We start from the raw sequence: 16,710 nt of genomic DNA, 5'->3' as shown, positions 1-16,710 counted from the left end.
AGGCTCAAAGCCATTTCTCTCCCCTTATGACCCCCAAATGCATACACAAGGCTATGCAGCAAGGGTCACAAAGGACACCCTTGAGATCACTCTCCTTAAGGAGAGCCTCTCACCCAAGGCTGTCATGCTTCTTCCACCCCAAGATCATCCTACTCTCCCAAGAGTAGGAGATCTTGGACACTCCCAAAACAAAAACACAAAACAGAAAAAAACATAGAAATAAAACTACACATTATTTCCTTCTACAACATTATACATACACACTTCCTTTACAAGCAAATCTTTCCTTCAACAAAACAACATAGCTAACATAAACAACATAAACAAGAGGAGATAACAACCAACCTTATTCTGCCAATAGGTATTCTAAACTTGGTTGAAGATGAGCTGCCCAATCCACACAACTTTCTACAAATCTTGGCCACCAAATTCCTCTAAATTTTCTAAAACTGGTTTTTCCTTTCAAATTTTTCCAAAAATCTCCAAAAGTGGAGAGTGGGTGATTAGCTCACTAAGCTTCCATTCTTAGCCTAAGAAGGCCTCTCTCACTCCTTCCAACCTCTTGGGTAGAGTGAGTGATCTCCCATTGGGTTGGTCTTCCCTAGGTCTTACACACTCCCTAACCTAGGTGCCTAGAGAAGGGAAATGGAATGGGGAAGAGGGATTACTATCTCCAAGAAGGTTATCCTACCAAGGATGGCACTCCTATAGATGGAATTCGTCCATCTTGGGAAAACCACTTTTTTGGGTGGTTAAACAAGTCCTAAGGGAAAGACACATGGCCAATTTTGGCCTTCACCCATAGGTACCCCATGAGGCCTAATAAAAAAGCTCTAAAATTGACTCTAGGAGTTGATTTGACCTTCAGAAAGTCCACCTGAAGTTAACCTACGGGTCAACTCTGAGTTGACCTTCCTTGTGGCTCTCTAACCTAGATTTCTTGGTTCCTTCAAGGATAATTAGGGGATATAACCATTAACAAAAATAAAACCTTCAAAAAGGTGACATGACAAATTGCCAACACAACATACTACATAGGTGTCAAGTGACACTACAACATAATTCCACATCACAATAAACACATGGCAATTGTCCCTTAAACAATTTAAATATTCCAATAAATACAAATTACACTCATGCAACATTTTACATTTACGAATAAAATACAGTACATACGGGGTGTTGTCTCTCCAAATAGACAACCCCTGGTTTTACTAACGCACATTGGCCTAGGCTTGATTCTCCCTAATATTTCCATGGTCACATGGATATTTTCCTGCACATCTCAATTTAAACATTAGTACTTCCCAAATAGCCTCATATAAAATATAAAATCACATAATCAGAATACAATACATTCATTCTACAAAGACTTGACATTATGAAATATAATTTGTCACAATTCAAAGCAATTTCCTCATAATCCTCAAAATTTGATCCATCTACAATATATGCAAACATTTTCCAAACATTATATCTAATCCTGAAATTCAGATAATAACCTGCATCATCACAACATTACCCTAATCTAGAATCATATAATATTCTATAATCCACAAGGCATAGAAATGAAGCATCCACATATATCAATGTTACCAAAATCGCGGAATCATGAAAAGTTCTATATCCATAGTGTGTCCAAACTAGTATCCAAAATAGTTCCAAAATGAAAATAACTGAAGAGATAGGATGGGTTGGGGTAGGGCCTCACACCCTCCCCCTCTAGGTATGAACGTCCTCCTGGAGTTCATCAAAAAGATGAGGGTACTGTGATCTCATACGTGCTGCATCCTCCCATGAAGCTGTAACCTCATCATAGCAATCCCACTGGACCCTAACCTGGTCCAGCTCTCGACCTCGAAGGGCCAACGTCCGGCGTGCCAAAATGCGAATGGGCTCCAAGGCTAACTGCCCGTCCGACTCCACCTGCAAGGCATCCCAATCTAAAATATGAGACTCATCATAGATATATTTTCTCAAAACTGACACATGAAACACATCGTGGATGCGTGACAGGCTAGGTGGCAAAGCTAGGCGATAAGCAACTGGTCCTATCCTCTCAAGGATCTCGAAGGGTCCAACAAAGCGAGGTGCGAGCTTAGAACCCTTTCCATAGCGGATTGGACTCTTATGCGGTCGCACTCTCAGGAAAACTCTGTCCCCAACCATGTAACTCCGGTCTATCCTCTTTGCATCGGCATATTTCTTCTGCCTATCCTGTGCCTCTCTAAGGCGCTGTCTAATCAAAGTTACCTGTTGCTCCATATCACGGACCAACTCAGGGCCTATGGCCACTCTGTCCTCAATACGATCCCAACTCAAAGGTGTCCTGCATGGTCTGCCGTACAAGGCCTGAAAGGGTGGCATCCCCAAAGAAGTGTGATGCCCATTATTATAGGCAAATTCTACTAAATGCAGGTACTCCTCCCATCGGGTCTGATGATCCATGACGTACATGCGGAGCATATCCTCTAACACCTGGTTAACCCGCTCTGTCTGGCCATCTGTCTCTGGATGGTAGGCTGTGCTGAAGTTGAGCTTAGTGCCCAACGCTGCCTGTAATGCCTTCCAAAAGGAAGATGTAAAGAGAGAATCCCTATCAGAGATAATCTTGCGTGGGACACCATGAAGCCTAACAATGTCTCGTAAGAACACCTGTGCCACTGCTGGAGCTGTGAAGGTAGTCCGAACTGGTGAGAAGTGGGCTACTTTGGTCAATTTGTCAACTGTCACCAAGATAGCATCATGGCGACGCGATGACATAGGAAGACCAATAATGAAGTCCATGGATATAGTATCCCACTTCCACTCTGGTATAGCATGGGACTGGAGTAACCCTCCTGGATGGCGGTGCTCTGCCTTGACTCTCTGACACTCAAGGCATCGGGCTACTAACTCGGCGATAAGCTGCCGCATTCCTGGCCAATGATATAACTGCCTCAAGTCAGCATGCATCTTCTTAACCCCGGGATGTGCTGCATAAGGAGCTCTATGAGCCTCCATGACAATGAAATCTCGCAAACCCCCAGAAGAGGGTACATAAATGCGCCCTCTATGGCGTAATAAACCATCAGACTCCAAAGAGTAGTCCACAAACTTCCCCTCCAGGGTCTCCTGACTACGGATCCTCTGACAAACCTCAAGATACCAATCATCCTCTGGCAATTGCTGCAAAATACGGTCTCTCAAATCAGTGCTCATGGATATGGTGTAAACCTCATGTCGTCTCCTACTTAGGGCATCTGCGACCACATTCTCCTTTCCTTTGATGTAATGAACATCAAAATCATACTCACAAAGGAACTCCATCCATCTCCTCTGACGTGCATTAAGGTTAGGCTGGGTGAAGATATACTGCAAACTCTGATGGTCTGAATGAAGCTCGAAGTGATGACCTAAAAGGAAGTGTCTCCACCTCACAAGTGCATGTACAACTGCCGCAAGCTCTAGGTCGTGCGTAGGGTAGTTAAGCTCGTGAGTCTTAAGTTTCCTGGACTCGTATGCTATAACCCTACCCTCCTGCATAAGAACTGCTCCCAATCCATCTAAGGAAGCATCCGTGCATACCATGAAGTCGGCCGTGGGGTCTGGCACGATAAGAATAGGTGCACTAGTAAGGGCCCTTTTTAGATCCTGAAAAGCCCTCTCACACTTCTCTGTCCACTCGAATTTCTTCCCTTTTCGCTGGAGGGATGTGATGGGGTGTGCAACTCTGGAAAATCCCTCCACAAAACGTCTATAGTATCCTGCTAAACCCATGAAGCTTCTGACCTCTGTCACACTGGTAGGTGCCGGCCAATCCATGATGGCTCTAATCTTTGATGGGTCAACTGAGATCCCATCACCAGATATAACATGCCCTAGGTACTTGACCTCTGATCTAAAGAAGGCACACTTCGACAAACTGCCGAACAACTGGTTATCCCTCAAACACTGCAAAACCTGTCTCAAATGCTCCTCATGCTCCTGCTCATTTCGGGAATAGATCAATATGTCGTCGAGGAACACTATCACAAATCGGTCGAGGAAGGTGCGGAATACCCCATTCATGAGACTCATGAATACAGCTGGAGCATTCGTAAGACCGAATGGGACCACAGTGAACTCATAGTGGCCATATCTGGTGCGAAACGCGGTCTTGTGGATATCACTTTCCACAATTCTCAACTGATGATACCCTGACTTCAGGTCTATTTTGGAAAACACTTTGGCACCCTGAAGCTGATCAAACAAATCATCGATCCTCGGTAAAGGATAGCGGTTCTTGATGGTTACTTTATTCAGTTGCCTGTAATCCATGCATAACCGAAGGGATCCATCTTTCTTCTTCACGAAGATGACTGGTGCGCCCCAAGGAGAGACGCTAGGACGGATGTGACCCTTCTCTAAGAGTTCCTCTAGCTGCATCTTGAGCTCATTAAGCTCATGAGTGGTCATCCTATAAGGTGCTCTCGAAACTGGCTCGGCTCCTGGTACCAAATCTATGTGGAAGTCAATTTCCCTGCTGGGCGGCATACCGGGTAGCTCATCAGGAAACACGTCTGCAAATGCCTCAAGGATGGGATGATCATCTATGGAAGGCTCCTTCTCATTTTCTTCCTCTCGGTCACTGATTGTGATAGCAAACAACTGGCATCCCTTCCGCATGCTCCTCTTAAGCTGCATTGCGGATATCATACGAAGAGACACGGGTCTCTGAATCCCAGTGATTACTATGGGAGCACCATGATCATCCTCACACTCAACCTTTTTCAAGCGACAATCCATCTTGGCTCTGTGGGCGTAAAGCCAATCCATGCCAAGTACGACGCCATAAGATCCGAGTGGTGTAACTCTAAGGTCTACTAAGGTGGTGGTATTACCAATCTGGAGCGGACATCCCCTAACCTCTGAATCCACTGACACTCTAGCTCCTGAAGCTAACTCCACTTCCCAGCTGACACTTTGCCTTACTGCCACTAGCCCGCAACGCTCCACAACCAATGGAGATATAAAGGAGTCAGTCGCTCCTGAGTCAAATAATATAGAAATACTACTACCTCTGACCTTACCTGCAGCCTCGATGACTGTGGCCTGGTGCTCTGCCTGGCGGTTATCAACCGCTGCGAAGACTCTATGGGCCTTGCCCATGTCCCCAACTGTAGGCTCTGATGTTGCCATCCTCTGATTCCCTGTCATCTGTCCCTGTGGACACTCTCTCGCCATGTGCCCCATGGCTCCACACGTGAAGCAAGCACCGCGTGCCTGAAACTGTGCACCCTGAGGCCTAGTAAAAGGATGCCCACCTGTCCGGCTAGAACCACTGTACCCACCCCTGGAGGACTGCTGAGCCCGTGCCGGGGGTGTGTATGTACCCTGTACTCTCTGGTCACGCCTAGGACCCTGTGACTGCCACTGTTTGGGCCTGGAGCCCTGCTGTCCCTGAGGTGGCCTCTGTCTCTGATTCTGCTGTGACTGCTGTGGAGGAGGGGGTTTATGGGACCCCGAAACATTTCTGTGGTTGCCTTTCCAATGGGGTTTCTGAAACCCGAAAGGCTGGGGAGCTGGGTTTCGGTTCTGGAACCGATCCCTCGTGTCCTGTGGCCTGATCTGAATCTCCTCGGCTATAAGGGCCTTCTCTACGGCAACCCGAAGGCTCCCTGGAGCGGCCATCCTCACTGGTCCTGCTATCCCAGCATTAAGCCCCCTAACAAAACGGTTGACGAGTAGCTTCTCGTCCTTTAGGTAATCTACATAAGGTAGGAGCTCAATAAACTTACTCTCGTACTGGGTCACTGTGAGACCCTTCTGCTGGAGGTCATGGAACTCATCGATCCTACGCTGCCGGAAATGCTCTGACAAGTACCTCTCTCTGAACCTCTCTGTGAAGATTTCCCATGTGATGGTATCTGCAGTGAGTCCGCACTTGAATTCCTCTTGCTTCCACCATGTGGAGGCTGTCGATCTCAGAAGGTGGACTGCAACGCGTGCCTTCAGATTGCTTTCATAAGATCGCAATGCGAAGCACCGATCTAGGCTTAAAAGCCATGCCTCAGCCTCTACTCCGTCAGTAGTGCCTCCAAAAGATGGCGGCTGGAGGCGTAAAACCTCTCTAATCAGGTCTCCTGGTTCCTGACGTGCTCTCTCAAAGTACACAGGTGCTGCTACTGGAGGGGGTTCGGGCAGGTGAACGGACTCTGGCTCATGCTCTGCCTCACCCTCTACAGAATTAGGAGGTGGACTCCTACTCCGTTCCCTATCCACTGATCTATGACTCCCTGAGTTCTGATTGTCTGCATGACGGTCCACTGCTGGAAGCCTATCCTGCACGATCCCGATCAAGTTCTGAAGAGCTAGCAAGATGTCTCGGTTAGGGTCAACCGGTGGTTCGGGAGGTGCTTCCGGGTTCCCTTCTGGAACCGGTTCCTCCCTAGCAACATCCTCGCGTGCCATACGTGTACGCCTAGGACCCCTTCCGCGCTTGCGAGCTTGTCGCGTAGTCGGAGGCATCCTATGAGGAAACAAAAATAAAATAAATAAACAATTAATTTAAACAATTCAATTTTCATATATTTATATTTTTATTTTCCGTTTAAGAAAATATTTGATTAATTTAGATAATTAAAGCGAAACGTAATGGAGAAAGGTTCCTAGTGTTGGAAACCTTGCTCTGATACCAAGATGTCGTGCCCAAACTTTAGGGCACAAAAACGGAACAACAAATTTTTTTTTGACGTCATGAACTCGCTATAAATCCTAATACATAACGACTGTATTTAAAGTTTTGTCTTATCTAGGAAGTAATTAACTTACTTACTAAGGTTAAGTTAAATAACCAACTCGAGCGAGTGACTTGATTGATGAAGATTAATTTGCATTGCCGATTAGTTAGCTAGCTCAATTACCTAAGACAAGTTGTCGCTAATTAAACCAAGGAATAATTGGTTACCTTAAGGTATTAAATCATTCCCAATCCATATAAGGATAATGCTATTGATTAATTGATACACCTGCGAAATTATTATATACATCCAACTGATGAGGGTTCGAATTACTACAATGTCGTTTGTCCACTAAAACCGACAATAAGCTAAGGCCAATTCCAATTTTCCCTAACTTCTTAATTTGTCGATTAAATTAAATTTGGCCCAAGCTTACCCCCAAAGGGTTTATGGTCCATAAAATTGGTTCTACAAATTCCCTTTTTTTTAAATTTTCCTAATACCCCAAATATAATTAGGGAAGTCTATTGATTAATTAATTAAATTATTCGAGTTGATGTATGGTGTTTCCGATTTTGATAACCCCTTCATTCTTAAATCCTTTTTTTTTTAAATTTCAAATCTCCTAAGGAGTAAATGGACGTATAATAATCCTATCATTAATTAACCCCATTTCATATATTAAAATCAATGTTTAAAATTTCCATAATATTTCAATTATAAACTTAACCCCAAATTTTATACTAAAATCTAGCTTTAAATTTCCAATTTAATTTCCCTTTTATATATATATATATATATATATATATATATATATATATATATATATCACATTATAAATTCTTAAATTCTAATCCTCATTATAAATTAAAATCAATTTAAATGTCCCCAAATCTAAATCTCCAATATGTATATAAATATATATGTATATATAAATATACATATATATATATATATCAATATATTCATTTATATATATATACATATATATATGTATATATATATATTCTTATAATGCTAACCCTAACCCGAAATGGGGTTAGGGTTGCATTTTTACATATTACACTTGTCTTATGTTATTTTTACCCCTTATTTTTTTTTACATATTATACCCTAACCCGAAATGGGTTAGGGTTTTATATTAACCCTTTTTCTTTGTTTTGTTTTCTTTCTCTTTTTTTTTGTTTTGAAATGTGACTGCAGGTACGGAGGCGGAGGGTTTCATGCGGGGAGAGCGGAGGTTTTTGCAGGGGTTCGGGCGCCGCTGTGCATACGCACAGTGGCGGCAGCGCCGCCCACTGTGTGTACACACAGTGGCGGACGGCATAGCCGCCGCCCACTGTGTATACACACAGTGGCGGGCGCCGTTCACTGTGCGTAGCACAGTGGCGGCCGCGACCGCCCACTGTGTTACACACAGTGCGGTGCCCTTCGGCGCCGCCCACTGTGTGTAGCACAGTGGTTCGGCCGTGGCCGTCCACTGTGTTGCACACAGTGGCCCGCGAGACTTGCTTCCCTTTTTTTTTGCAACATTTTTAATAAGTTTCGTGGGTTGATAAAAATGGTATAAGATGTAGTTTTTTTTTCATTTTTTAATTTCCAATGTATATTATGTGTATTATATATATATATATATATATATATATATATATATAATATGCATAGTATCGTTTATGAATATGCAGATATTTTCTTCTACAGGCATCCACAGAGCATATTTTTTTTTGATGCAGAATATATATATATATATATATATATATATATATATATATATATAGGATAAAAGGGTTTATTCTGCATTATATTTTATATGATTTGTAACAGAGATGCACAGGATTCAGAATACATGTTTTTGTTTCTTTTTAAATTTCGTTGTTACAGAGGTATACATATACAGGAAATCTTATATATATATATTTTCTATATATATAGGTATATATTTTCAATATATATACTTATATACATATAGAAATATATATATGACTAAATGTTGAAGTAATAGGGTTAAAACCCTTATATTGATCTGAGTTTTTTTTTGTTTTTTTTTTTTTACCATCTACATTCCGTTTTAGTCTTCTAACAGCATTTAGAATAGATCTATTTATTTATTTCTTTTATTTAAACTTGCTACAGAAATGAAATAGTTCTGGTTTTCTTTTAACAGTCATAAAATAACAAAATCTAAACTATGCAAGTAAATAGTGAGAAATAAATAAAGAAACAATACTAGTTCACTCCTTTTTTTAAAACAGTCATAAAATTACAGAATTTACACTATGCAAGTAAATAATAACCCTACTGCACTTCTTTTTCTTTTCCTTACTAATGCAGTAAATAAACTAATGAATAGTAAATAAGGAATCCTAATGCATTTTTCTGTTACTTTTCTTTAATATTGCAGTAACTAAACATGTTACAGACCAAATTTAAATGTAGTCTTCTACAACACAATAGGCATCAAAATATAATAAAAATTTACATTACTTTCCGGAATGATAGGTTACAATAGCCCAATATAAAAATGGGTAGAATTTCTAAACAGTCATCTTTCTCTAATCTTTACACAGAAAATAAAAATTACATTTATTCAAATAGAAACAAAATCATTTTAAGTCCTATATTTACATCTGCACTTTCTCTTCTTTTTCTTTTTCTCTTTTTTTTTTGCATTTAAATAAAAATAAAAATCCTGAATAGAAGTCTGCAACACATCAATCTGCAACTCCTAATCTTTTTCCCAAGCCACCTGCAAGTAAATTTTAGGACTGTGACCATGGGATGCTCACCTCCCAGCCTAGGCTTACCAGAAGCCACCCCCGAGCTAGGAGAATCAAGGCGTAGACGGGTTACAACCAAGCAATACAACATAACAATAAGGAAAACACACAACACATACACTTTCCCATCCCAAGCTACACTATCACCACATTTGTGGAGATAAATCTATGGGTGGAAGTGGACCAAGTACCGTTGGGGAGACTGCAGCCAAAAAGAATATCACAAGCCACCTCATGGCAACACAAATACTCAATCAGAATTCATCCCAACCACCTTATGCCCCCCCAAAGGCTCAAAGCCATTTCTCTCCCCTTATGACCCCCAAATGCATACACAAGGCTATGCAGCAAGGGTCACAAAGGACACCCTTGAGATCACTCTCCTTAAGGAGAGCCTCTCACCCAAGGCTGTCATGCTTCTTCCACCCCAAGATCATCCTACTCTCCCAAGAGTAGGAGATCTTGGACACTCCCAAAACAAAAACACAAAACAGAAAAAAACATAGAAATAAAACTACACATTATTTCCTTCTACAACATTATACATACACACTTCCTTTACAAGCAAATCTTTCCTTCAACAAAACAACATAGCTAACATAAACAACATAAACAAGAGGAGATAACAACCAACCTTATTCTGCCAATAGGTATTCTAAACTTGGTTGAAGATGAGCTGCCCAATCCACACAACTTTCTACAAATCTTGGCCACCAAATTCCTCTAAATTTTCTAAAACTGGTTTTTCCTTTCAAATTTTTCCAAAAATCTCCAAAAGTGGAGAGTGGGTGATTAGCTCACTAAGCTTCCATTCTTAGCCTAAGAAGGCCTCTCTCACTCCTTCCAACCTCTTGGGTAGAGTGAGTGATCTCCCATTGGGTTGGTCTTCCCTAGGTCTTACACACTCCCTAACCTAGGTGCCTAGAGAAGGGAAATGGAATGGGGAAGAGGGATTACTATCTCCAAGAAGGTTATCCTACCAAGGATGGCACTCCTATAGATGGAATTCGTCCATCTTGGGAAAACCACTTTTTTGGGTGGTTAAACAAGTCCTAAGGGAAAGACACATGGCCAATTTTGGCCTTCACCCATAGGTACCCCATGAGGCCTAATAAAAAAGCTCTAAAATTGACTCTAGGAGTTGATTTGACCTTCAGAAAGTCCACCTGAAGTTAACCTACGGGTCAACTCTGAGTTGACCTTCCTTGTGGCTCTCTAACCTAGATTTCTTGGTTCCTTCAAGGATAATTAGGGGATATAACCATTAACAAAAATAAAACCTTCAAAAAGGTGACATGACAAATTGCCAACACAACATACTACATAGGTGTCAAGTGACACTACAACATAATTCCACATCACAATAAACACATGGCAATTGTCCCTTAAACAATTTAAATATTCCAATAAATACAAATTACACTCATGCAACATTTTACATTTACGAATAAAATACAGTACATACGGGGTGTTGTCTCTCCAAATAGACAACCCCTGGTTTTACTAACGCACATTGGCCTAGGCTTGATTCTCCCTAATATTTCCATGGTCACATGGATATTTTCCTGCACATCTCAATTTAAACATTAGTACTTCCCAAATAGCCTCATATAAAATATAAAATCACATAATCAGAATACAATACATTCATTCTACAAAGACTTGACATTATGAAATATAATTTGTCACAATTCAAAGCAATTTCCTCATAATCCTCAAAATTTGATCCATCTACAATATATGCAAACATTTTCCAAACATTATATCTAATCCTGAAATTCAGATAATAACCTGCATCATCACAACATTACCCTAATCTAGAATCATATAATATTCTATAATCCACAAGGCATAGAAATGAAGCATCCACATATATCAATGTTACCAAAATCGCGGAATCATGAAAAGTTCTATATCCATAGTGTGTCCAAACTAGTATCCAAAATAGTTCCAAAATGAAAATAACTGAAGAGATAGGATGGGTTGGGGTAGGGCCTCACAATGTCTCATTATGGAAACTTCAACTTGTGATCGGCAAAGTACAAGAAATCTACCAACAAAAAATATTCAAATATTCCCAATTCATAAATCATCCCATCCATAAAGAAATATCACCAATCCTTTAAGTGTTTGTGAGTCCAAAATGCAAACTAACACAAACAATCTTTCTTTTTTTATGAGTGAAATATTGTCCTAATTGTGATAGTCAACATAAAGGTCTTTTTGTTGATCTCTTCCAACATGTTCCAAAGCACACCAAGAGGGGTGTACCTTCATAAAAAGAAACAACTAATAGTTCCTTCAAATATTTATAAACATAGAGAGGTCCCCTTACAAAAAAGTGAACAAACCAACCTATCACTATCCCAAATCTTAATTTGTCTGATTTTCACAATAAAATGGAGACGAAAAGTCATTAATATCTTTTGCAAATGGAAATTTTTTGTCAATCTCTTCAATGGAACTTTAGATAACCTTAATAAATACCTTAATTAAACTCTATAGAAAGATTCAATGGTTGAATACAAACTTATATCATTTTTTGTCAAACTGGTAACCCTCATTGAGGGTTTTGACAGTTTTCACCAAAACGTGCATAACTTGCTTCAAAGTGATTGAAATTAAAAGAAACCAAAGTGAAAAAAAATTTAACTCATTCAATTATCATATTAAATACATTTACAATGGAGAGAAAGTGTTTTTCATAAATAAAAATGTGAATGATTAGACTGCAATACCCAGAAAACAATGTGGAATGTGTAAAAACTTCAAATGTTATTCATTTCCTTCCTGCAATCATACACGCCCCCATTGGATTTGACCAAATGACCAATTTTATAACCTTCACACATCCATATGGAAGTTACAACTTCCCAAGACTAATTGCATCCTTGGTTTGCAACTTTTAGAACATGGTTTGTTGCTTGACAACACTTTACGTCATTGACAACTTTCACATTTTAGAAAAAATGACCTCTAAACTTCACTTCGACACTATGAACACCTTGTAATGGACTCAAAACAACCTTTTACATCATTGTTACCCTTTCATGACTCTTTTACACAAGATTGACCTCCTTGACCATATTAGGATCCAAATACTCAACTTGAGCAAGTTGTTACAAATGAGTGACATTGCCTTACAAAATGACTCATCATGCTTTGAATTACATCCAAATGACCTTAGAGACACTCATAGACTCAAAACCTTATGAAATTAATCATGACGCGACTATTGACAAGGTGCTCCTACACCATGAATACTAAACCTCCTTTTACCCCACCAAAATATGATGGGAAGTTAGATTCAGATGAATTGATGGATTGGATCTTGGAGATGGAGAAGTATTTTGATTTTGGAAACACTGCATAAGAGAGAAAGGCAAAATATGCTTGTACATGGTTCAAAGTTCATGCATCTCTTTGGTGGGAATATTTACAATTTGATAGACAAAGAAGAGGTAAATAAAAGATTAAGACATGGGATCAGATGATTGCTAAGCTAAAATCAAAGTTTGTCTCGATGAAATATCAAGTGGATTTGTTCTGGAAATTGCAGAACCTAAGATAGAAGGAATCTAGTGTGAATGAGTACACCGAAGCATTTTACAAATTGAACATCAGATCAGGATATGTTGATGATCAAGTTGAACTAATTGCAAGATATTTGAGTGGATTGTAGATGTCTATACAAGATCAATTCAGTATGATCAAATTGGAGAGTGTTGAAGAGGCTTACTGGTATGCACTAAAGGCTAAAGAAATTGAATAAAAGACATGAGTAGAGACAAAGAGGTAGAGGTGGAAGGTTTAGCAGAGGAAGATTTCAAGGAGGAAGAGGAACCGATATAGATCAGAACAAGGACAAGGAAGTGAGCAAGGAAGGTAATTCATACTAGAAGGATGATAAAAATTTCTACTAGAATGAGCACTTTGGAAGACAAGATAAGAGGATATTTAGAGGAACCTAATTGAATTATGGATGAGAAGGACACCATGAATTTGAATGTAAGAAGACAAAGGATACCAAAAGAGCAGCAGCGGTGGACGAAAACCCCATCAGATCAGATAATAAACTGGAAGATGGAGAATTGTTGATGCTGAGGAGAGATTTGTGTCATACTGGTGGAGATGAAGAACCCTTGCAAATGAAGAACCTATTCAAGACCAGATGTAATGTATCTGGTAAGTGTTGTAAAGTTTTTATTGATAGTGATAGTTTAGATAATCTTCTTTCAGAAGAGATGGTGAGTAAGTTGAAATTGGAGAGATTGAAACACCCTAAGCCTTATTAGATAGCATGGATTCGAGATGAACATAAGTTGTTAGTAAGAGAATAGTGTTTGGTAAAATTAAAAATTAGGAATTATCAAGATGAAGTTTTGTGTGATATTATGCCTATGGATATTTGTCATCTTTTGTTGGGAAGACCTTGGTAGTTTGATAGATAGGCAATACATAATGGGAGGAAGGATGCATACACTATTGTGGCCAATGGGATGAAGCAAACCTTGTTACCTTTGGAGGAATCTTTGAAGAGTAAAGTCTATACAATAACCAGAATCTATTTAGTAGATGAAAGGAAATTCATGGATGGATTGAGACATGAGAATGTGTGTTTTTGCTTAATTCCTAAGAAGAATGAGAGACTAGAACCCAAAGGAGAACAATAGATAGAGATAAGAGATTTGCTGACAAAATAGGAGGACATCATTTTAGATAATGTACTTGATTTGATTGCCACATGTTAGAAGTATTAGTCATTATATGGACTTGGTTCCCGGAGCTAGTTTTCCTAACAATGCTACACACTGGTTGACACCGACACAGAATGAAGAACTGAATATACAAGTATAGGAGTTGTTGAAGAAAGGTTCGATCAAAGAGATTCTAAGCCCTTGTACAGTACCAACCGTATTAGCACCTAAGAAGAATGGAGAATGGAGGATGTGTATCGACTGAAGAGCAATAAACAAGATCATAGTGAAAAACCAGTTTCCTTTGCCTAGGATGGATAATATAATGGACTATTTGAGTAGGGAAAAATACTTTACAAAGATAGATTTGAAGATTGGATACCATCAGATCAGGATCAGAGAAGGTGATGAGTGGAAGACAACATTTAAGACAAACGAAGTGTTGGTGTAAATAATTATTCATCATGGATATTATTACACTTACTTAAGTTTACTTAGGATAATGCATTTCATAGTAGTTTGGATATGAGACACTTGGGTGTTTGTGCCACACACTTGGGTGTTTGTGCCACATTGGGATAGTGTGTGTAGGAGAAATTCCACCTCTTATGGTGTTGATCTTGTTATTACACTATCATATCCACTTATTGTGGAGTGATAATTCCACCTTCGGTGGGTGATCCACCTCATGTGGAATATTATATTATTTCTCCTACCTACCCACACCTATTTCCTACCTACCCTTGTTTCTTATTGAGCCACATGTCATATTTGTGTGCTCATACATATCCCTAGCCTTGCCTATATAAGCAGGCTCATCTACATTGTATGTAACAACTATTGAACAATCATTGATCATTTTCTATTAATGAGAATACAGTTTATTCTTGTCCCATATTATGTCTCTTTCATGTACATTTCAATGACTTCTTGATCTTGGCAAAATCCAACATGGTATCAGAGCTATTGGAGTCTCATTGATTCGTCTTGAAGAGGCATTATTGCGACGTCAAGAGGCAGATCTGAGGAGCATCGTCATTTGGAGGTGTCCTAGACCAGATCTGACCTCGCCATTGCGTCCGGAAGGCCCTTTCCATGAATTTTGGTTATAAAGTTGGCCTATTTTGGTGAGGAAAAATTTTTTCCCCAATTTTGCTATTCGTATGGATTTTCGAATATTCCTATATATTTTTCAAAAAAAAATTTTATTCTGAAATTTTGAAATTCGAAAAAATTCAAAAAAAATTGAAAAATCGAAAAAAAATCGGAAAAGAAATCAAAAAAAAAAAAAGGAAAAATCGATTTTTTGGGGGGTCCGCAGACCCCCCCCGTACCCTCGTGATCCGCAGTTTTGTTTTGCAGACCGCAGGCTTTTCGGCAGAGATCGTACGCCGTACCCACCTGTCAGTGCCTCGATCTCTGCAGGCGCCCGTCCGCCGCCTCGTACCTGCACGTCCTCCGCGGACCCCGGCGCCTCCCCAGCTCCTCCGGCTCCTCCCGTCCCTGGCGCCCGCTGTGGCCTCTGGCTCCGCGGCCTCCCTCTGCCCGCAGCTCCCCGTGCCGGCAGCCTCCGCCCCGCTCCGTCCTTGCCTCTCCCCACCGAAGCCTGCACGACACCGACGCCACGTCCCTCCCGCATGCAACACAGACTTTCCCTGGGCCGCGCCACCTCTCCGGTACCTCCACGCAGCGCCCGTCCAACTCAGGCATCCTCCGCCACGCGGCATACAGGCAGGCGGCCCGTGGCCCGTGGACTAAACTTGACACGTCGACTTTTTCTCCGTACAGTGCCACGCAGCTAGACCGTACAGACAGTCAGCCACTTCCGTACACCACATAGACAGTACGGACTGCCACATCAGCAGCCACGTCACACTGCCACGTCATCATTCCGTACAGTACGGAATACCCAATCAGCCTGCCACGTAATCCGTCCGTACGGTACGGACGTCCAGTCAGCCAGGCAGCGAAGTTTTGGTGACGGTTATACGGCCGTCAAATTTAACCTAGTGTTTTGCTGACGTCAGCGCCACATCAGCAGGGTTTGGAAATTTTTTGACCCCCTCTCATTTGCATTTTTGATTTTGCAGTTCAACTTCAAATGGCCATAACTTGCTCATTTTTGCTCCTTTTTGGGTGCAATTTTTTTTGAAATGGGCTAGAATTTCGTGCTATGGGTATCTTTCAGCATTGACATGGGGACACTTGAGCAGTTTTCAGAGATTCCTTTCATCATGAGTTTTCTTCATACATCTTCCCTTCATGATTGGGGAGACTTCATGGATACACCTTTGGTTTTGTTTCTTCCTAAGGGGAGGAATGTTGTTCGACGTTCGTGGAGCAGTTTCTTCATACATCGAGCTTCTATCTTTGGTGCAGATTCTTCATTGAGGGATGATCACAGTTTGACTTCTCTTCTTCTCTCATATGGGGGGGACTATTTCCTCACATGGGGTTTTGTTCCTCACATTCTTCTTTGAGAGTTCTCTTGTATAGCTTTCATCTCTCTTTTGGGGGAGGGTTTTTTCCCATTGG

General features: G+C 40.7%; 1 pseudogene; it reads right to left on the bottom strand.

Annotated features, from left to right (window-relative positions):
• Positions 1-15,902, bottom strand: part of LOC131029097 (pantothenate kinase 2-like) — a 168,060-nt pseudogene extending 152,158 nt beyond the window's left edge.
• Between the last annotated feature and the right edge of the window lie 808 nt (positions 15,903-16,710).

The sequence above is a fragment of the Cryptomeria japonica genome, chromosome 1 (genome assembly GCF_030272615.1).
Source record: "Cryptomeria japonica chromosome 1, Sugi_1.0, whole genome shotgun sequence".
NCBI lineage: Eukaryota > Viridiplantae > Streptophyta > Pinopsida > Cupressales > Cupressaceae > Cryptomeria > Cryptomeria japonica.
The sequence above is the reverse complement of the archived record's forward strand: the minus strand, read 5'-3'. Positions and strand labels throughout refer to the sequence as shown.